The following is a 21631-nucleotide window of genomic DNA, read 5'->3' on the forward strand; positions in this document are numbered from 1 at the left end:
ACTTTGAATAAACATCTCAACGTAATTTGAAAAAAGTAAAACATTTTAAAAGTATAAATTCCAAGACGAATTAATAGCATTTTTAAAAATACTAATAATTCAAAATTAAAATTAAATTTCCATGTAATTCCAAGACAAAAAAAAATTTTAATATGCGTAGTAATTTGAAATGAAATATTTAATATCGACAATAGAAAATATTCTCAACAATTTTCGCAGCTGTTCAAACAAAATAAAACGATTTACTGAACAAACATCACGATTTTCTGATCTTTTTCGGACGGTAAAAAAAAAAATTGAATAGTCCACAGCCATAGAAAAAACTTTTTTATTATTTTAAAGCTTTTCGGCTTCAATTCATTATTGCAGTAACAATGCTCCGGCCATTGGTCTTTTTAAATTTTCATTTCCATTTGTATCTGTCTTACGTATTGAAAACTACGTTAGAACTGCAGAAGATGGCGCCAGGATTCGCAAAATTTGACGCGACTATTTTATAACTAAACTAAACGACATTAATTTATTTTCACAAAACTTATGAATAAATTCATTGTCAAATAAATAAATCAATAAAGTAATTGATTTGAAAAAAAAAACTTATCAATTCAAATCTACAATTTTTTTTAAATTTGTTTTTTCTTTGATAAAAACACTGATATTTCACAATCAATCGTAATAATTTAAAAATAAATAAAAGTCATTTCCGAGACTTACCGGCTCACCCGGGTACGTTGATAAGATGGAATCCAGTTTAGCACCGTTACACTGTCACCATAAAGTAATTAAATATTTAATTATTAAAACCAATAACCAATAGTTATTATATTAATTTTTTTGTATTTAGTATATTAATCACTTGTGCGTTCAAATAACGCTAATCCGTGCGTGGCACTGCACAACAGTCACTTGTTTTTAAATAAATTATTATTTCCTCAATATCCTCAATAGTGTATTTGATAAAAATTTATGTTGAATTCACTTTAATTTTTTTTTTTAAATAAATATATATGCATATATTGATACACGTAAATATATTAAAAATTATTAAATTTAGTATACTTGACTTATAATAATTATTAAATTATAAAAATAATAAATAATGGTAGTACGGTTACTTAATGTTTATTTAAATTGAGTAATGAAGAATGAAGATAAAATTATTTAAGCGAGAGTAAAACGTGGTTATGTTACAACACGAGCTCGTGGTATTGGAATAAACGTAATTGAACGACGCGCGCTCCTCGTGGCGGTCGGCGCGGGAATGACTGGAGGGACGCGTCCAAGACTTACCTATGGTGGGGATTTATAATTTTTATGGTGGGGATTTTATAGTTTTAAGTGGGGGATGAATCGTCAGAGAGGTAGAAATTAATGTATTGGTGGGATGGAAGGAAAATTTGATGCTGTATCTATAAAACATGACAACATAACATTTTATTTGTTTTATCTTTTAATTAAAACTTGATTTCTTTTTTTAATTTTTATTGCGTAACAATAGGGTAGAGGTACTGTTTTTGACCACCTCAGGACCAGTTTTGGACACTTAAAAAATTAAAATAAAATAATTTTTAAAATACGCAATGACACTGAACGAACAGTTTGACATGGCAGGTTGTACCCCACTTCCGTGTCCAGCGATGAACTTAATCGTCGCCGGGCTTATTTTTATTATCCAATCCCAAAAATATTATTACAGTTTAAATATACAAGCCGAAGGCATTAGTCCATTTTGTATGATGGCTAACACACGCTAATCGACTTGTACCCGTAAATAATATTTGTTTCATGGGTTGGAGATCTAAGTAAAGTATTTACTTAGAATAAAAAAAAAAAAAATTTTTTTTTTTTTCTTCGGTGCGAATTCACCGGTAGGTTCAACAAATTGAGCAGGTGGTTGATGAATCGGCATCATTTGAGCTTGAATAATCATTGCTTCTGGATCATGAATCGTTCCACTATTACAATGGAAATTCCTTAAATTTGTTTTTATTAATTAAAATAAAGTATTAAATGTCGAAAAATGAAGCAGTGGCCACAAATTTTACTTCTTAGCCATTTTAAATTTCGGGTCCTTCTACCTAAATACTTAGGTAGTAATCAAAGGACAGGCAACCGATAAATAAATTTTAAATAAGCAAATTATGTCATTTCATTATAATGGAAATCAATAATTTGTTGAATATAAAAATATAATAGATAATATGATATTTATGACAGTCTGAGAAATATAGCTGACAATTATTTGAATAATTTACCCCATGGTTCTTTTTAAATTAATTTTGTTTTTTTACATTATCTGACATCAGTATTTGCTTTTGAGCAGACATTTATCATTGACGTTAAATATCATAGATCAGTTATAGTAAAAATTTTACTAGTTTTTTTTTTTTAACCATATAATATTTTTTTGTGTTTGGAACAAAAAGTTTCAGAGAAAATAGAAAAAAAATCGTGATTATAAAAGATCATCATTAGCGATATTAAAATAGGTCTACAAATTGGGTATTAGTTTAGAAGTTCATTGATACAAATGAGAAAGTTGTAACTAATCCCTTCATATTTTTTAATAAGTTAATCTTCTTTGTTATGAATATATATATATATATATATATATATATATATATATATATATATATATATATATATATATATATATATATATATATATATATATATATATATATTAGGGTGATTCAAAAAACAAAGAAAATTTTTTTTTTCTTCCAAACAGGTTCAAAAGTTTCGTTTAGATAAAAAAGACGCCTGTGAAAATTAGAGCTCTTAATATTAATATTAACATTGTCCGCATTGCACTTTTCTATTTCCCATAAGAATAACATGGAAAAAATTCTTTTTACGTCTTCTGATTTTTACAAGTAGCTAACGATGCGTCATAGGAATGATTGGCAGGCTTATTTTTGTAGGGAATGGAATGCTCTACAAAAAAAGATTCTTATCGTTATTTGAGGTTTAAGTCGAATTCATATTAAATTTTGAGATTTTCTTACTTTTCCGGCGAAACTATCAGACCTATTACAAAATATCATTGAACCTTTTTTGTAGACAATTTTATTCCTAGAAGTTGTTTTGAATCAAGTTTTTTCGAATTCCGCATTGTTTTCTAGTTATTTTTATTTTAATGTCAAGCTCTTAAAATCCATCAGAAGACTATTTTTTTTATGAGCATGACATTAAAATAAAAATAACTAGAAAACAATGCGGAATTCGAAAAAACTTTATAAGAAAAACTTCTAGGGAATAAAGTTGTCTACAAAAAAGGTCGAATGATATTTTGCAATTGGTCTGATAGTTTTGCCGGAAAAGTAAGAAAATCTCAAAATTTAATATGAATTCAACTTCAACTTCAAATAACTTTTGAACAAATAGATTCCTCAAAAAATGATAAGAATCTTTTTTTGTAGAGCATTCAATTCCCTACAAATATGCCTGCCAATTATTCCTATGACGCATCGTAAGCTACTTATAAAAATCAGAAGACGTAAAAAAAGTTTTTTCCATGTTATTCTTATGGGAAATAGAAAAGTGCAATGCGGACAATGTTAATATTAATATTAAGAGCTCTAATTTTCACAGGCGTCTTTTTTATCTAAACGAAACTTTTGAACCTGTTTGGAAGAAAAAAAAATTTTTTTTTTGTTTTTTGAATCACCCTAATATGTATATATACAATATATATATATATATATATATAGGGGAGGGAGGGGCAAAAGGGGATACTTAAGGAAATACCAAGTTTTCGAGGACTCAAATACGCTAAATCTTTTTTTTTAATGATATTCAAAGTAAATAGAAGAAATTTTCAGTTACCGTTGAAAAAAAAAATTTTTCATTTCTGCGGGCAAAGTGGGGTACCCCCTAAAGAAGGTAAAATAAAAATTTCTGGATTTTGAACGAATTTGATTAAGTTGAATTTTTTGTAAGTAATTTACCGGAAGAAAAATTATATTTTACAAGTTTATTGGATACAAAATAAGAAAAAAAATTTTTAATAGTTTTTATCATAAAACAAACGTCATTAATATTTTTCAACTGACAATTGATTTTTGAAAAAGTTTACCAAAAAAAATTCAAAGTAACGTTTAATTATATTTACAGAAATGATTTTGGAATGTTTAAAAACCATTTTAAATATAAAATTTTTTTTATCAAATTTTGAGGGTACCCCGTTTTGCCTACCCTACCCCCTTTTGTCCCCCCTTCCCCTATACATGTATATATATTGTAATTTTCATTGATCATAATTAATAACTAATTATTGTGCTGTCTTTCTATCAGTTTTATTGATTAACGTTTTTATAAAATGAATTAATAAGCGAAATACAAGTTTTTTTTTATAATGCTTGTGTTATAAAAAAGATTTAATTTAAAAAAAAATGTATATATATATATATATATTATATTTATATATATATATATTATATATATATTATATTTATATATATACGTAAACGATACTACGACGTATTTTTTTTATAATCAAAATAGATAAATCAAATGATCAAGATAAAGTTGATAAATTTTTCCTTTGAATTTGCACGTGAATTGAAGTAATTGGTAGTGACGTCTATGTGTTATAAATAGACTTAATAATTATCATGAAAGACAATGGAATAATATATTCATATTTACTTTTTTTTTAACATGTAATTTAATAATTATGATGTAAAGTTAAATAACCACGATATGACTGATAAATTTTTTTTTTTTTAACTATGAAATTTTTTTAGTATAATTAATGATAATTATGAGTAATTATGGAATGTTACAGACTAAAATTTTTTTTTAACTTTAAAAGTTGACGTAATTTCGTCTTGAGTTTAATTATTCTTGATGAATTAAAAATAAATTAAAACTTCTTATGATTTAATTGAATTATTTATGAATTCTGAAGTGACTTACGGTGTATTATTAATTATTTTAAAAGTTTATATAAATTACATTTATTAATCTGATTGTGAAGGGTCGTTAAACGATGAGAAAGAAAGACGTTGAAAAGTGGATATAAATTTGACAGGCATGAGAGATTATCCTGATTGTCAGATTGACAACTGTTACGAGTCATGACGGAGGGGTCGTGTCCTTTATAGACCTTTTTTATAAAACATCAGTTGAATTATTATTATTTTTATTGTTATTATTTAGGAAGAAAAAAATTTATATACAACTATGGATATATTTTATAGACTGTGACAAGTGAATGCAAATACGTCTACTCCATATGGTCTATTCAACACATCATACATAATATGATTATTTTTAAAATATCATTTTATAATATCCGAGGGGGGAGGGGGTACAATAGGCTACCTGGGGCCAAATGTGCATTCCGTAATTTTTTATAAAAAAATACTTCTGAGGACAAAATCGGTATTAAGGATGAGCTGTTTGGGTGAAAAAATTTGTAAATCTGAAATCAGCTGAAATTTTTTTTTCTAATAAATTATTCAAAATTTTGCTTAAACAAATTCATAATTTTTTTTTTTTTTCCAGGGATTTCTACTATGATTTTGTTTTTTGAAGATGGAGTTGTTTGTTGGAATAAAATAATTTGGCAACTTCTTTACACAGAAAAGAAAAATCGTTATACAAAAATCTGAAAAACGCAAAGACGGTTGACCCTGTGGGCCAGCTTCGAAACTTCCCGCTGTTTTCGAGTTTTTTGAGCTCAAAAAAATTATTGCCGATACTATTTGAGTTTCACAATACCTTTAAATACATTAGTATTTTTAAACTCTTCGAGCTAGAAAAAGTGACGGTTCGTTATAATCTCCGAAAATTCGAGAAATTAAAAAAAATTAATATGGATTGTTTATTGAAGCTGTGCTCACGTTTATGCTTGGTAAATTTAATGATTTTGGACAAAAATTAAATCAGAAATAATCAAGATGAAGAGTTACGTAAGCTTCGAATTAATTAGCCAGTTAATATGTGAAACACCCAGAAAAAAATGTCAGAAACAGTGAGTTTTAAATATTTTTGATATGGTATTATTTAAACTGACCAACCGATTGCAATAATTTATTTAGCGATCATCAAACACTGTAAAGCCAAAGGGCCGGTATGAGTTTTGAAACATTATATGAGGAATTATAATATACATTATCCGAAAAATATGAAGTAAATTTTAATTTTCCAAATTTTTCATCGCCGATAGCCTTCAAACTAATTATCAGATCTTTTGGTGTTTTAAGCGAAATATTCGACGCAGTTTTTTAGCTTTAACCCTACAACTTTATTAGAATCAATAAGATCTATGACTTTTGAGTTTATTAGAAAAAAAAAACACTTTTTTGAAATTCTTTCGACAACAATACCTCTTGAACAATTAAATCGATTCTGGCCTCACGAGGCGGCATTCGATGCGACTTATAGAGCTTTTAGAGCTGATTAGATTTTGGAATTAATCCATGGAGTAAGTTAGAAGTTATTTGAAAAAAACATTTTTCCTCGAACCTCGAATAACTCACAAAATACTGAATCGATCAAGCTCAATTTTTTACAGCACCTTCCCGGGTCAAAAATAAAACTTGATTCAGGCTCGCTTCACCTTATTTTCTTTTAAAGTTATCGATTTGCCGACGATTTTTCGATCATATCTCGACTTTTTCGACTTAAATTACATTTTTTTCAACTTTTTGAACTTTTCGTTTGTCTCAGTTTAAATTTATTTCATCTGATTCGTATTTTTTGATCTTAGTTTCAACTTATTCGTCTTTACTTCAAGCACGATAGTCATTCACCTTACTTTCGACTTGCTGAACCAAGCCGAAAAAAAGTTATTTATCCGCTTTACTTTCGTCTTAATGTATAAAAATTATTTCACCTTAGTTTTGACTTTTTCGCCTTTCATTTTAAGTCGAATAAGTCTAAACCAAGTCAATTTCGACTTGATTTCAACTTTTTCGTCTTAAATCGTGACTAAGTAAACCAGTTAAGTCTAAGCCAAGGCGAAAACTAAATGTATTTCATATCATCGTAAATAAAACAAAAGTCAAGTTTGTCTTATGAAAAACGGCTCCTAATTTCGATTTGGTAAACCAAGTCTAAACCAAGTTTTATTTTTGACCCGGGTAGGAATTAATAAGCCCCTTCGACAGCCACCTTAAACATCTAAATAGGATCATCCATTGAAAAGTTATAGATTATTGACATAGATACACGGAGAGAATTTTATGGTAAATGTTATTATCGAGTTATCGTACAATTTTTAAAATGAATTTTAGGGTAAAAAATGTTATTTGAATTATTAAATAAACAATCTGAATTGTAGTAACTACCAACATATGGTAAAATTTAAAATTATTTATGATAATCAGAAATTATAACTTTTATTATCTTAAATAATTACTACTATTATCAACATCGTAATTCTTAATAACCTGATGGTAATGGTTACTATCACACGGAAAGAAATTTTTTGCGGATACCACTATGCTATATGGTCGATTTCACCATACTGTATGGTAGCAAGGATTTTTCCATTCGTTTAAAAATTGTATGTATAGATGATTTGACCATACGGGAATGGTAACATTCACAATAATCATGGCGTATGAGTCTATGCCAGTATGGCCGTCAGGCCCATACTGCTTGGTGGTATCCACAATGCTTCTGGCAGATCACCCTATTCAATATTGTAAAATTACGTATGCTTATATTGCAGTAGTACCAAAGCTTATTGAAGTCAAAACATAGGTTATAGTTTTAAATATATTATCTATAAACATTATAAGATTAAACCCAATATTTATAAATAGAGAAATATATAAGGACCTACATTAGGACCTCGAATCATCGAGATCTGTTGAGAACTCAATTTTCGAAAATCGGTCCAAAACCAGTAACTTCCTTTTTTTTTTGAAAATTTTCTTAACGGGAAGTTAAAAATGACGGAGGCAATTTTTTGTAGGTTGATAATTTTGTTTCTCTTTTTCAGATTGTATTGATTTATTTATTTTATTTCAATAAAAAAAAATAAAATTGAATGAAATTTTGAATGAAGAAAACCGTATTGTGTCTTTTCATCACGAATAAAATCAATAAGATTATTTAAAAATAATAATACAAATAAAATAAGCTTTTAGTTTTATTAAAAAAAAAATAAATAAGTTTAAAATAAAAAGTTATGGCAAGTTTCCAAGATAAAATGAGATATGTTTAAATAGACTAAAAGAAAATAAAATAAAAATAAATGTACGTTAGCTTTAAAGAACATGATATTTATATACAATAATTAACGAGTTAAATTTCGTCAGATTTATAAAGCGATAATATAAAATATATATGATTCATTAACTTATCGCTTAAGCATTACTGTTTTAGATGATGATACTGCTTTATATAAATATATTAAGATGACATGAATTACGTCTACACCAATTATGTTAACCCGGATAACAAGTTTTCCGGTAATATTAGGGTAATAAAAATAAAAATAAAATACTGAGCCGAAACCCTTTGGATAACACGCGTAAAAAGGGGTAAGAGAGCGAATAAAAAAAATAAAGTGAGAATAGATTGGCCAAGAGGATTAGTCGTGTTTGATAATTAATGTCGGTTCTATACTCTGCTAATCCAACGAGTAAAGTGAACTCTCAAGAAAGAAATAAAAGTAAAGGCAAAGAAAAAAAAATTTCAAACAACTTTTCATCTAGAGGGTACATATATTTTACCCTACACACTATATAGTCAACAGCTCACGGCAACTAATTTTAAAACTTGTATATATATATATCTTTACTTATACTTACGTGGTGCAAGTTTTGTTGCACTATAGTTTGTATACAAACTTCATTAATGTTATTTGCTAATATTTGTGATAAAATCTTTTATCACTATATATTTTAAGAATATTTAAATTTATTTCATTAATATTTTAGTCGCCGTATCCTTATTAAATATGTATCATTATCTAATCTGTATATTAGAAAGATAAATTATGAAATCAAATTGAAAGCTTTTTAGTGATAAGAAATAGTATTAAATTGAATTGATAAATTTAATTAAGAATTAATAAAAAAATTTATTATTAATGTAAATATTTGATAATAAGAAAGTTTATCGTTGTTTTATGAGAAAATAAGTAGGACACGAAGAGAATATGGTAGAGTAGGAGAGAATAAGAGATTTTAAATAATAATGAATTGGTGGGGATGAAGGAGATCAAGATGAGAAGATGTGAAGCAGGTAAAGATAGAGGAGAAGTATGAAGAATATGAGGAAAAAGAAGAGATAAAATTATATATACATATATAACGGGGTAACTCAACGTTATTACGTATCCACGTGGACGTCATGGGAGGGCTCTAATTTTAGAAGTATTCAAATTTATTTAAATCCAATTTCCTCGGGTTCCATATTAAATCCCTTGTATCGTGGTTTCCACCCCTCATGTTCCTTTTCCTCCGGCTCTTCAACCCTCCGACCTCTTTCTCTTTCTTTAGTTATTTTATTATCACATTCTCTCAGTTACTCTTTATTCATTCATTTACTTTCTGGGCAATACTTTTATACGTTTCCACCACACTGAATTTGTTTTCATTTTTGCGTTCATAAACTATCCAACTGTAATATCTCAACCAATATTTTCTTTTATAATATTATCAATAATAATAATTCTTTTTTTTTTTTTTTTAATTAATAAAAAAAAACACATCTACTGTAGAAAAACAATATTTCATAATAGAAGTAAATAAAATCAATTTATTAATAAATAAAAAAAAATGTTGGAAAATCCAAAAGTGCATACCTCAACCGCTCAATTTATTTTTAATCATTACTTTTATTATATAATATTAATGTATTTTTTTTTATTATGAACTTTTAGTCAACTTACAAATTATCAATTTGATTTTTTTATTTCTTATTTTCAGTTTAATATTTTTTTACTAACATTTTTTTCTAAATATCCCGCCTTTTGTCTTAGATGTCGCTTTTTTTTTCAAACATATTGATATGCTAGTGCTGCCACCAGTAGTTGATAAAGAGAAGCAATGGAAAAAATAATAACAACAGTAAAAATAGCAGCTAAATTTTTTACGAATAATCAGTTTTCACGTTTTTTATTAATTACACCAAAACAAAAAGGATTCAGATAGTAATTTTCATAAGGGTTCTTGTAATAAATAATACAATGATAATAAAAAAAAACTAAGTCGATAAGTCTTGTTTTTCGAAAGTTATCGTGTTTAGACGAGTCCACTACAACAACACTACAATTGACGCACTGAGGGCTTCAGACTAAATCATTTTTTAAAAATTAATCACATCATGAATAAAATAAGAATTGCATTGAAAAATATTCCTTAATAAATTTCCTTTAAAATGGTATATATCATTAACAACTTTGGTGTACTATAAAGAAAGTAAAGAGGATTTAAAGTCAGTGAAAGGGCCGAGAGCGAGAGAGTGACAGTAAAGCACACTCAACGCTTTCTCGATTGAGGTGTGCAATATAGAATAAATTTTTTGTGACAGACACTTGAAATCTACGACATTTAGCGCCTATAGCCGGCAGCTAATAATATTAGATAAGATACAGCTGGTAAAAAAGATACCTAATCGTTCTAATAGTAACGTCATCATCGGATCAAAAAATATTTTTTGGTTACATGTGCGATAGCAAACGACCAAAAAATATCGAAGTAATTTAACGAGCCATCTTGTGACAAAATTTATCATCATTTTAATTCGTCCACTTACCGACTTCTCTCTAATTTTCAACAAATACTCAAAACAATCTTACCAAATAAATAAACGCGGATTTATAATCTGCCATTTATAGGCACTAAATGTAGTAAATTTCAAATATCTGTCACAAAAACTAATGTAGTTATCTAGTACAATCGAGTCTAAGACGCTCGCACTCGATAGATAAACTACTATTTTTTATTCGTTAAAATAATTTATTTTTATTTTTTTTCCCGGATTCATTGAAATAAATTAGAGATATTTAATAGTAATAATATAGTTATAACAAGACATTAATTGAGTGTGCATGAGACAATACATAACATGACTCTAATTACTAATTTTACGATGAAAAATATGTAACGATGTTTTCATAAAGTTATAGTCTGTAGTAGGGGATTAATATTACGCATTGTAATTAAAGTTAGTCATAAGTAAAAGATGTATCATAATAACATACAATATATTTTTAAGAGGGTGTTTAACTCATTGGATTATTAAAATTGATGTCGGTCTCTTTTTATTAATTTAATTCAATGTAACACAAAAGATATGATAGATTTTATTGTAATGTTTTTGTAAATAATTTATTTGCAATACCATTTAATCATTTTATTTAGTCGATCTATTTATTATTTAATACATTGCTAATGTACTCCATTCAAATCAAGCCAATCAACTCTTGCAGTGTTTACTGATGCGTGCATCGTGAATTAAAAAATAGATAAATTATCTTAATTGGTTGGACTTCAGAGATTACCTGATCTTAATTGCGCGACTCGATAAACCATTCAAGCAGTTTCAAGTCTTAAAAGTGTCTTTTTCAAAATATAAATATATTTTTTTTAGTGTTAATCTGCTTAAAAGTCACTTCACTGCTGTCAATCAATGTCTCGAGATCAGGGTTAATGTAAATTTAAAAATCTTGGATTATATAATAATTTTAACAAAGTAATTTTTGTTAAAAATTTTATTTTTAATTTTTTCTTTGAGTTTGTGAAAGTACTTTGACCTTGAGAAATAAAAAAGAGAAAAAAAGTAGACAGTGTATAGTATAGAGGATGGGAAAAGTGTCGATTGCAATGGAGAGATAACAATCCTCTCAGGTATATAACCCTCTCCTTGAGATAGCGAGTAAATGCCTTACAGTATGCTGATAATACCTGTTTATATCTTTAATGTATTTTTCACATTATATTTTTATTAGTTTTGAAAACTCATAGCATTTTAGATATTTAAAAAAAACAACACTTTAATGATACTTTAAGTAATTACCATAATTACGGGCTATAATTTATAAATATAAGTGAAACATTTATAAAATGTGTAAAGATAATGAAAAAGACATATTTACTCGAATTATAGGTAATTTTTTTTTTTTTTTTAATTCAGTAAGCTTTATTTTTATTTCTTTAAAATTCTCGTGGTAAATTGATTGGATGTAATTGGCGGCGTGTTTCTAAATCGCAGAGCGACGCAAATACTCGTTAGCCCGGAATTTATGCAGAGGTTTTCAATGAAATTCATGTGTGTCCTGGCTACCGAGTTCGTTGGGATTGATTTACATCTCAATTATATTCAATAGTGAGATGTTTCATATGATAATGTTATTACAACTTGATAATTAATTAATTGATTATAATTATACGCGTTATACTGATAAGAAAGTACTCGTTAGAATAACTATTAATATATACCTTCTAAGTATTTCATGAGTTATACAAATTCATTTATTATAATTTCGAATCTTTATTTTAATTAAAAGTAAATAATAATATTAACTATAATTTAAATCGTAGGGAAAATGACAAACAAAACATTAGAATCTGTATTGATTCAAACGAAATAATTTTAGTAACCCAGAGAGGAAAGTACGACGGGCCCAGGCTTGGCCCAAGTATGTAAAACCTTGGCCCAGCCTTGGTAGGACTCTGGAATGATAACATTGGGCCAGACCTGGTTGCTAGACCTGGCCCATGCTTGGTTGCCAGTCCTAGCCCATGCTTCGTTGCCAGACCTGGCCCTGACTTTTTTGCCAGACCTTGCCCATGCATCGAGGAAACAAATAAATTTAATTTAAAAAAAATTTTATTATTATTATTATTATTTTTTTTTTATTATTGTTAACAGTGTATAGCAAATTTATGCCTTTTACACTTCTTGCCTTTAATCGCAATTGCCACCTTTTTCTATTCCCTCCCTTTTTTCATGCGGCTGTGGACCGACTTGTGCTTCTGTACTGCATCATTACGTGATGCCCTATACGCCACCTTTTTGCCGTGGGAGTATAGCGGCAAAGGGAAACCACAGAGAAAACCTTTTGCCAGTACAGCTGTCATTTTTCAGAGCAGGTGAAGTTCCAGTGATCGATAAAATGCCCATTTTACCGATCACTGGCTCTTCAGTCCGCGCCTAGCGCACAGAGACGTCCGATCAAGCTCAATGCATGGCTAAGCGGTCACCCAGCCAAACAGCAACCGCGCTCGGTGCTGCTTAACTTTGGTGATCGCCCGAGCCACACATGAACTGATCGGCTGCCTCTGCCCCCAGTAAAAAAATTTTTTATTATTATTAATCTCGTAGAATTTATGATCATTAACGTTTAAACTATCTAAGGGAGGTAAATATGATGTGAAAAAAACTCGGTGAAAATTCTGCTGGGTCCGAACGATAGCTACTGGACGAACCTACTAATGTTGAACTGATACATTTATATGATCTACTTATTAAACCATAGGTATAGCCAAACTTGGGTAATTGTACCTTGTCCCAAGTCTGGGTTGCCATTGGACGGCCAAGGCTAGGTTACCCAGTCTTGGCCCAAGCCCGGGTAATCATTGTAACGGCCAGGACTGAGTACCCTCAATCTTGAGTCAAGCCTGGGCCAATATAGATGTACCAAAGCTAGGTTCCCCAGTTGAAAAATATTCTGCTGAGAAGTTAATTGATGTACGTGACTCTATTTTCCTATTAAGCAAATCAAAATAAATAAAATTAAAAATGTAACCTTCCTCTTGATTAAATGGATCTTCAATGGGAATGGGAACAGGTTCGGGATGGGAACAGGAACTCCTTCCTCTCCTCCTTGAAGGACTAGGAATGGACTCCTTCTCTCCTTCCCCACGCAATGAAATGGGAAATATTATCTGCACATAATAAAAAAACAAAACGAGTATCTCTAACATTTTATTAAATTTCATATTTAAACATATTTCATCGCTACATCTTATTATTTATCAGTTGTTAATTTATAAACTTTCAGTGTGATCAATTTAGTACTTTTTGATCTTACATGCTCATGTCCTGCCGTTCGATTCATCCAGACCATTCTCCGATATGTCATCTCGAGCTAACATACCAATAATACTGAATAATACACGTTGCAACGAATTTCAATTTTCTCCCCCTAAAAGTTCCTCGGAAACTCTCTAGGGTATCCAACTATTTCCTAGAAGTCGTGCACTACTTGAGAAAAATGTTGACTATGTCAACTCCGGATGGATCCCAAAGCTCCAGCCAGGATACTGTTGACCAATGATAAGTCCTAAGAATTCAAACTTTTGATTTGAGCTGAGCTCACTTAAACCAAAAGAAATATCCAGTCTCTGATCAAAGGCCCAGGAATCTCGGGAACCCCTTACAAAACGACCAATCGTTCAGAGCCCTTAGACAGACTTCCCTCCAGCTAATAACCGAATTGGGAACATTCCCAGTTCTAGTCGCGTTTCTATAAAACAAGAAAAAAAAGCATGTGTTTTCTAGTTATTCAGATATTTTAAAAGATCAGTTTCACATTCGTTACAATATTTATTAGCACGTTTGCTTAAAGCTGCTAATTTTGTCCTGATTTCTTTTACCGATTACTTTTGCTCAGAAAATAGGCATCAGTTCTATACTAATTTTAAGAACAAAGAAAACAATTGTCATACGGAAAAAAAAATCGGTCTATCGGTTAATCCTGCGGGCCAGCCCCAAAACTTCCCGCTCTTCGAGCTCGAAAATACTTTGGTATGCCATTGTTTTCTAAAAAAACATTTTTTACCATTTCTTTCTCCCACGATATCTCGCGAATGAATTAACCGATTTTGATGGTTGAGGCGGCAATTGACGCGTTTTATTAAGTTCTAGAGCTGATTAAATTTTGAAATCGAATGATTCAATTTTTTTGTAGATATCCGAAAAAAAACGTTTTTCACTATTTTTTTAATCAACGATATCTCGTAAACGAATGGGCCGATTAAGACGATTGAGGCGGCAATCGACGCGTTTTATTAAGTTCTAGAGCTGATTAGATTTTAAAATCGAATGATTCAATTTTTCTGTAGACATCTGGAAAAAAACGTTTTTCACTATTTTTTTAATCAACGATATCTCGTAAACGAATGGGCCGATTAAGACGATTGAGGCAGCAATCGACGTGTTTTATCAAGTTCTAAAGCTGATCAAATTTTAAAATTGATTTATCTAGCCATTTTTGAGAAATTTCAAAAAAACTAAAAAAAAAATGTTTTTTGAATTCTTTCGTCAACGGTTTCTCTTGAACGAATGAACCGATTTTGATGTTTGGGGTGGCATTCGACGCGGCTTATAGAGTTTTAGAGCTGATTAGAGTCTGGAATCAATCCATCGAGCAAATTAAAAGTTATCCAAATAAAACATTTTTGAAAAAATTTTATTTTTGAAATATCTCTGAACGCACCCTACCGATTGAGTTCAAATTTTTACGGCTTCAAGGTATTAACAAGCCGCGTCGAATGACACCTCAATGATCAAAATCGGTTGATCCGTTCAAGAGTTACAAATATTTACATATATACATACGTACACTCGGACATCATCGTGAAATTAGTCAGGATAGCTTCCTAGAACCTCAAAACGTCAAAATCTGATAGAAATTCGGTTTTTGCAAATCGGACCGAAACCAATAACTTCTCGAATTTTTGAAAATTTTCAATTTTCTTAGCGGGAAGTTAAAAAATTGTAGTTTGCTACAATAAAACAGTAGCAGCTGTAGTTGAGGTTTACTACAAGATGGAGTAAAGAAATACCAACTTCAACCTGGAATAACCTAAACCCCGTGTAGTAACGCCAACTGCAGTCATCAATGTTTACTACTATATTTAGTTGTCAGTATTATGTATATAGTCCCAGTTACCATTTATTTTAGTTCTCTACTACAATGTTTTGCTACAATATCGTGATTGAAAGAACAACAATTTTCGTTCAGTTTAGTGAAATAAAAGTTATTTGAAACAACATAGTTTTTCTGTTTAATATTGTAAGAATGTATTGTTGTTTTATAGAAACTGTTATATTTTTTTATAAAAAAAAAGCTATTGAACCAAAAACATATTTATATAAATTTTCCAGGCTCACAGATAGCGAAGTTAAAAAATTGAGGGTAAAGTCAATTAGTTGTCGCCATGGTTTTGTAATCAAATTTTCCCTCTCCCTTTCACTCCCTTTTCTCGTGAAAAATCTTTCATACTTGTACACTGACCGAAAGGTTATCTTGGTTCAAAGAGAATTATCTTGAGTCAAGAGAATATTTAGGAAAATGGAATAAATCTTGGTTGAAGAAAATTTTTTCTTAATTTTGATTATTTTGATTCAAAAAGTTATTTTTTCGACTCAAATGGGTTAAAGTTTTAAGTTAAAAATATATGATTTTAGTTCAAAAAGAAAAAATATTTTAAGAAAGTAAATTGTTTTTTGAATTAATATTTTGAATTTCTTCATTCATGTATATTGAATATTTTATTCTATGAAATTTAACTTCTCTACGTAAGGAGTCAGATTTCTTAAACCAACTAGTGGCTATTGCTTGAAACAAAAATAAAAAAAATTCAAGTCAAGAAAATCAAGCTCTTGGTTTTTTTCCATAGCAGCATTCGGATAACAGGAGCACTCGGGTCTATGCAGCTTCTCTACTTCGGACACTACTTTGTGTATACACGTAGACGCCCGAAGATCCCAAAAAAATGAAACGAGTCTGTTCAGCGCTGGCGCCGTATATGTGCAATTATATATTACACACCAATATTCTAATAGTATTAGTTTATTAATTATACAATTAACTAATTCATATACATAAATTGTTTTGAATTGAAGTGTTCGGTAAAAATGTGAGTTATTGTAGTTATTAGTCATTATATCTGGTGTTATTTCCTGATTTAAGTTAAGTTAAAGGGTGTCGTTTCAATCGCGAAAAAAGTAAGTTAATTTTTATTTATGCTGTTTTTAATCATATATCAGATAATCAAGTTTGTTTTCATTTCTAATCCTAAGTTCATATAAAATTGTTTCCTTTTTAGTGTGGTATCATGCAGTTCATAGTGTCAATGAAGCCAGGATAAATAACATAACCTTTAATTTATTTTCATAAACAAAAAAAATTTCTTATTGTAATAAAGAATCAAAATTTATTTTGATAATTAATTGTATATATTCTGAGAATTGAATTTTTAATAAAAACAATTAATTTGAAATTGAACTTATTTATTATATTTTAAAATAAAAGTATTTTTTATTTACATTGATGTATAATTTAGTTTTAAAATGAGTTTTTTATTTTTTAAATCTAAAATTAATCGTTCTAAGATGAAGTCTACATTTATTTTGAACTAAATGTTATCAAATCTTTAAATAAATTAATTTTTACTTGGAGTAAGTTAAATGTGCCTCCGTTTAAAAACTCGATGTATCGAAATGAATCGATATCGACTACATTCGAGAGAACGATGTTTTTAGAATGAGTTGGTATCTTCTAAAACCAAGAGCTAAATTTTCTTGAGCCAACCAAGTTGTTTTCTTGTTCGGAGAAACTAAAAACATTTAAAGCAAAAATTTATATTTTTAAATCAAAATTGAATTTCTTTATTGAAGAGCTTTATATACTCTAATTAAAAAAAAAAAAATTTTTTACCAAGAGAAAATTTTTTCAAACAAGAAAAGAGGATATTTTAATTTAAGAATTTATTTTTGGAAACGATTTTCTTCTTGACCCAAGAATTCCTTTTTTTGTGTGTATACTGTTTACTTTTGTCGTTAAATAATAATAATAATAATTTTAATTTACTGAATTAAAAAAAAATAAAAATAAATAAACCAAATGTATGTTTGTTAATAAAAATATATAAATTGACAACACCAACTAACTAAATTAAGTATAAATAAAACTTTAGCAAAATGAAATAATAACACAAAAAATAAAAAATAATTGTATTATTTGCTTGAGCGGATAAACTCAATTGAATAAACAAACTGTATTTACGTTTGGTATTACGACGTAACGACGACAAACTCGGAATTTATTGTACACCTGTATGTGTTTGACTTTTAGGGTTCTTAGCCAGTATATACATATATTTATAAACGTTTACACATTTGTACACGGAAGTTTACACAGCACTAATATCAATATCAAAACATAAAATAACACAATTAATACATAAATAAAGCGGGCATTAATAAAAATCAGCCAAAAAACAGATTTGATCTGTAAAAAAGTACGCCAAGTATGCATCCATCGCAGTATTAAAAATCATTGAAATAAAAATAATTACCAAGTACCTGTGGCACATGAAAATTGATGTTTATTCATTTTTCGGTCAATAAAATTTAACGAAAAGTTAAAAATTTTTTCTGTATCTCTTAAATGTAATTTTCATACAATATTAAATGAAATATTAAATTAAAAAATAATACGAATGGTTTTGGCAAGTCAGTACTAATCATTTATGACTTATTTAAGCTGGTACTGAGTCGTCAAGTTTATCCGCATTATTTATAAATTAATACTAAATTAGTATTAATACTAATATAAAAATTATTTCTATCAAGTAAAATTTAAAAGAGTCCGTGAAAAGAATGATTTAGATCTAGGTCAATTTAAGAAATAAAACAAAAATAGATCTGTGTATTTTTTTTCTTCTACTTACCAGATGACAAAATAAAATTTGAATTCAACTGACAATTAAGATATAAGGCATATTATTAAATTTTTATTGAAATCTCGTTAAATTGATAGTTGGTTCGAGTATAGCTACACGATCAAAGTTTTCACGCTCTCATACTGTTCGATGCATACTTGGCGCGAGACACGACCATGTTTTCTGATTTATGTTTTAAATATTCTTAAATTTAGATTCCTTGGAAAAAAATTTATTGTTAGCAAAGATAATGCCACAAAAAAAAAAAAAAAAAAAATGCTGAATTTTCAATGAATTCAACTCATTTCTATTTACCTTGACCTTTTATACTGACCTACATTATCCAAGTTAGAAAGCTTTTTTAATTAGGATGACTTTCAATAGTTTATGTCCTGGTACTATACTCTTTGTTCTCATTCATTTTTTAACTTCCTGCTAAGAAAATTATAAATTTTAAAAAATTCAGGAAGTTATTGTTTTCACCCCGATTTTCGAAAATCGAGTTTTCATCAAATGTCGACGTTTTGAGGTCCTAAGAAGCTATTCTGACTATTTTCAGAATGATGTCCGAGTGTCTGTATGTATGTATGTGTATGTGTGTGTGTGTATATGTATGTAAACTCTTTGTAACTTTTTAACTAATGAATCGATTTGGATGGTTAAGGCGGCAATCGAAAGAGCTTTTTGGATCGACTTCAAAATCTAATCAGCTCTAGAACTTGATGAATCGCGTCGATTTCCGCCTTAGCCATCTCAATCGGATAATACGTTCAAGAGATATCGCGGTAGAAAGAAATGGTAAAAAACGGTTTTTATAAAATATTTCCGAAATGACTGACCCGATCGATTCCAAATTTTGATCAGCTCTAGAATTCAGTAAAACCCGCCGATTGCCACCTCAAACGTCAAAATCGGTTAATTAGTTCAAAAGCTATCAGCGTTGAAAAGTCAAAAAAATAATATTTTATGTTGTTTTTTCCGGATAAATCTTAATATAATGTACTAAAATGTGTCTGAAGTTATACAAACTTTTCCTCTTTACAGTCTCTTTTGATCATCATATAATGTCATCTGACTTGTTATTTAGTTTAAATTATATTATCAACAAAAAAATTGATAAAACACAGTTTTTAATAGTTTTCTCGGATATTCCATATATTATTGCTCTGACCTAAGTCAAAACTCATTAAAATCTTGATTTTGATCACTAACAATGATATCTGCCTCAATACGTTTATTTTATTGAACATAATCGGGAATTAAAATTTAAAAACCGTTCTTCATTAATGATTTTCGATTCTTAAATTTTCAAACTTTAGCATAGAACATTACTTGTTAGAGCTTGAAAAGCTCATAAAAAAACAATTGCATGCAATAGGATTTTCGAGCTCGAAAATATATTCACACAAATGTTTTCGAGCTCCCTGAGCCCGAAAACAGCGGGAAGTTTTGGGGCTGGCCAACCGACGCTCAGATTTTTTTTTTAAGACTTTAATTTTAATAAAGCAAAGCGCTTTTATAATTACTTTTAATTATATAAATTAGAAAAAACTGCGAAACCATTTTCCGACACTAAAACATTTCATTTTATAATTGTGAAATTTAAAAGAAAATTTTTTTCTTCCTAATTACATTGAATTTCATAACTTGTATTTAATTAAAATGCTCTGATAAATGTCTTCGACAGTTTTTGTTCCAGTTTTAATATTTTCTTTTGCTACTATCACACCACTGCACTGTAAATAATTTTTAGACTCCTGAAAATTTTTACTTGTCCTGAGAAAAATTTTGCATGATGAAATGAAAATGAAAATTTTCTGGGGGCGAAAAAAACCTTTTTGGGACAAAAAATTTTTTTAATCACACGAAATTTTACGATCCATTATTTAGAAGGTAAAATAATATTGTAACCAACTTATACTCAGCCTAATAAGCATCAACTCAATAAATAACGATAAATCAACCTAACCTCAAATAAGTATAGACGACGCTACATAAAAATATAACTAGAACTCACCAGTATCTCATGGTTATCCAACGAAAATTGGTTACAGATGGAGCTGTACAAAAAATGAAATTTACTCCATCAGCATCTCATAGCTATCTCGTCGCTAATAGTTACAGGTGGCGCTACATAAAAATATGACTGCAACTCATCAGCATCTCATGGTTGTCTAATTAACATTAGCTACAGATGGAGCTATATAAAAAATAAAATTCACCTCACCCATATCTCATGGTAATCTCATCGTTAATAGTTACAGACGGCGCTGCATAAAGCTATAAATGTAACTCACCAGTATCTAATGGGTGTCCAGTAATTATTAGTTATAGATGCCCTCGCAGATTTGAATCACGGTGGAAACACGGTGGGTTTGTTCCATTTTACCACTGTGATTACGCAGTGTATCCACCGTGATTCCACGGTGGCTTGACCACCGTGTATACACGGTGTTTCCACTGTGATTACGCGGTGAATACACCGTGGAACCACGGTGGTGAAATAGCACGAAGCCACTATGGAACCACTGTGGATACACCGCGTAATTACAGTGGAAACACCGTGTATACACAGTGGTCAAGCCACCGTGGAATCACGGTGGGTACACCGCGCAATCACAGTGGATACACTGTGTATACCCGGTGGTGAAATGGAACAAACCCACCGTGTAACCACGGTGGATCCATGGTGTTTACACTTCCACGGTGTTTCCACCGTGATTCAAATCTACGAGGGTGGAGCTGCTTAAAAAATAAATTTCACCTCACCAGTATCTTATAAAATTTTTTTTTTTTTTTTTTTTTTTTTCAATTTTCGAGTCATCATGAACTCATATTTTTTAGCTAGCCACTGGCTACTTTTCATATCTTGTCATTAGCTCATATTTATGAGTTAGTGATTAGCTATTTATAATTGCACACTCACTACCTCATTGTTTTAACCTAGCTATTGGATATGTTTGAATCTATCCACTGACTTGTTCTGATCA

At 29.4% G+C, this 21631-nt stretch overlaps 1 protein-coding gene across 2 annotated transcripts in view; it reads right to left on the bottom strand.

Annotated features, from left to right (window-relative positions):
- The window catches only part of LOC130669046 (TOX high mobility group box family member 3-like), a 123438-nt gene extending 122171 nt beyond the window's left edge, over positions 1 to 1267 (bottom strand). For both annotated transcript variants that reach the window (XM_057471709.1, XM_057471710.1), the window contains exon 1: positions 715 to 1267. The gene's annotated coding sequence lies outside the window, so the exon portion shown is untranslated. The remainder of the gene's footprint in view (positions 1 to 714) is intronic.
- Between the last annotated feature and the right edge of the window lie 20364 nt (positions 1268 to 21631).

The sequence above is a fragment of the Microplitis mediator genome, chromosome 5 (assembly GCF_029852145.1).
Source record: "Microplitis mediator isolate UGA2020A chromosome 5, iyMicMedi2.1, whole genome shotgun sequence".
Taxonomy (NCBI): Eukaryota; Metazoa; Arthropoda; class Insecta; order Hymenoptera; family Braconidae; genus Microplitis; species Microplitis mediator.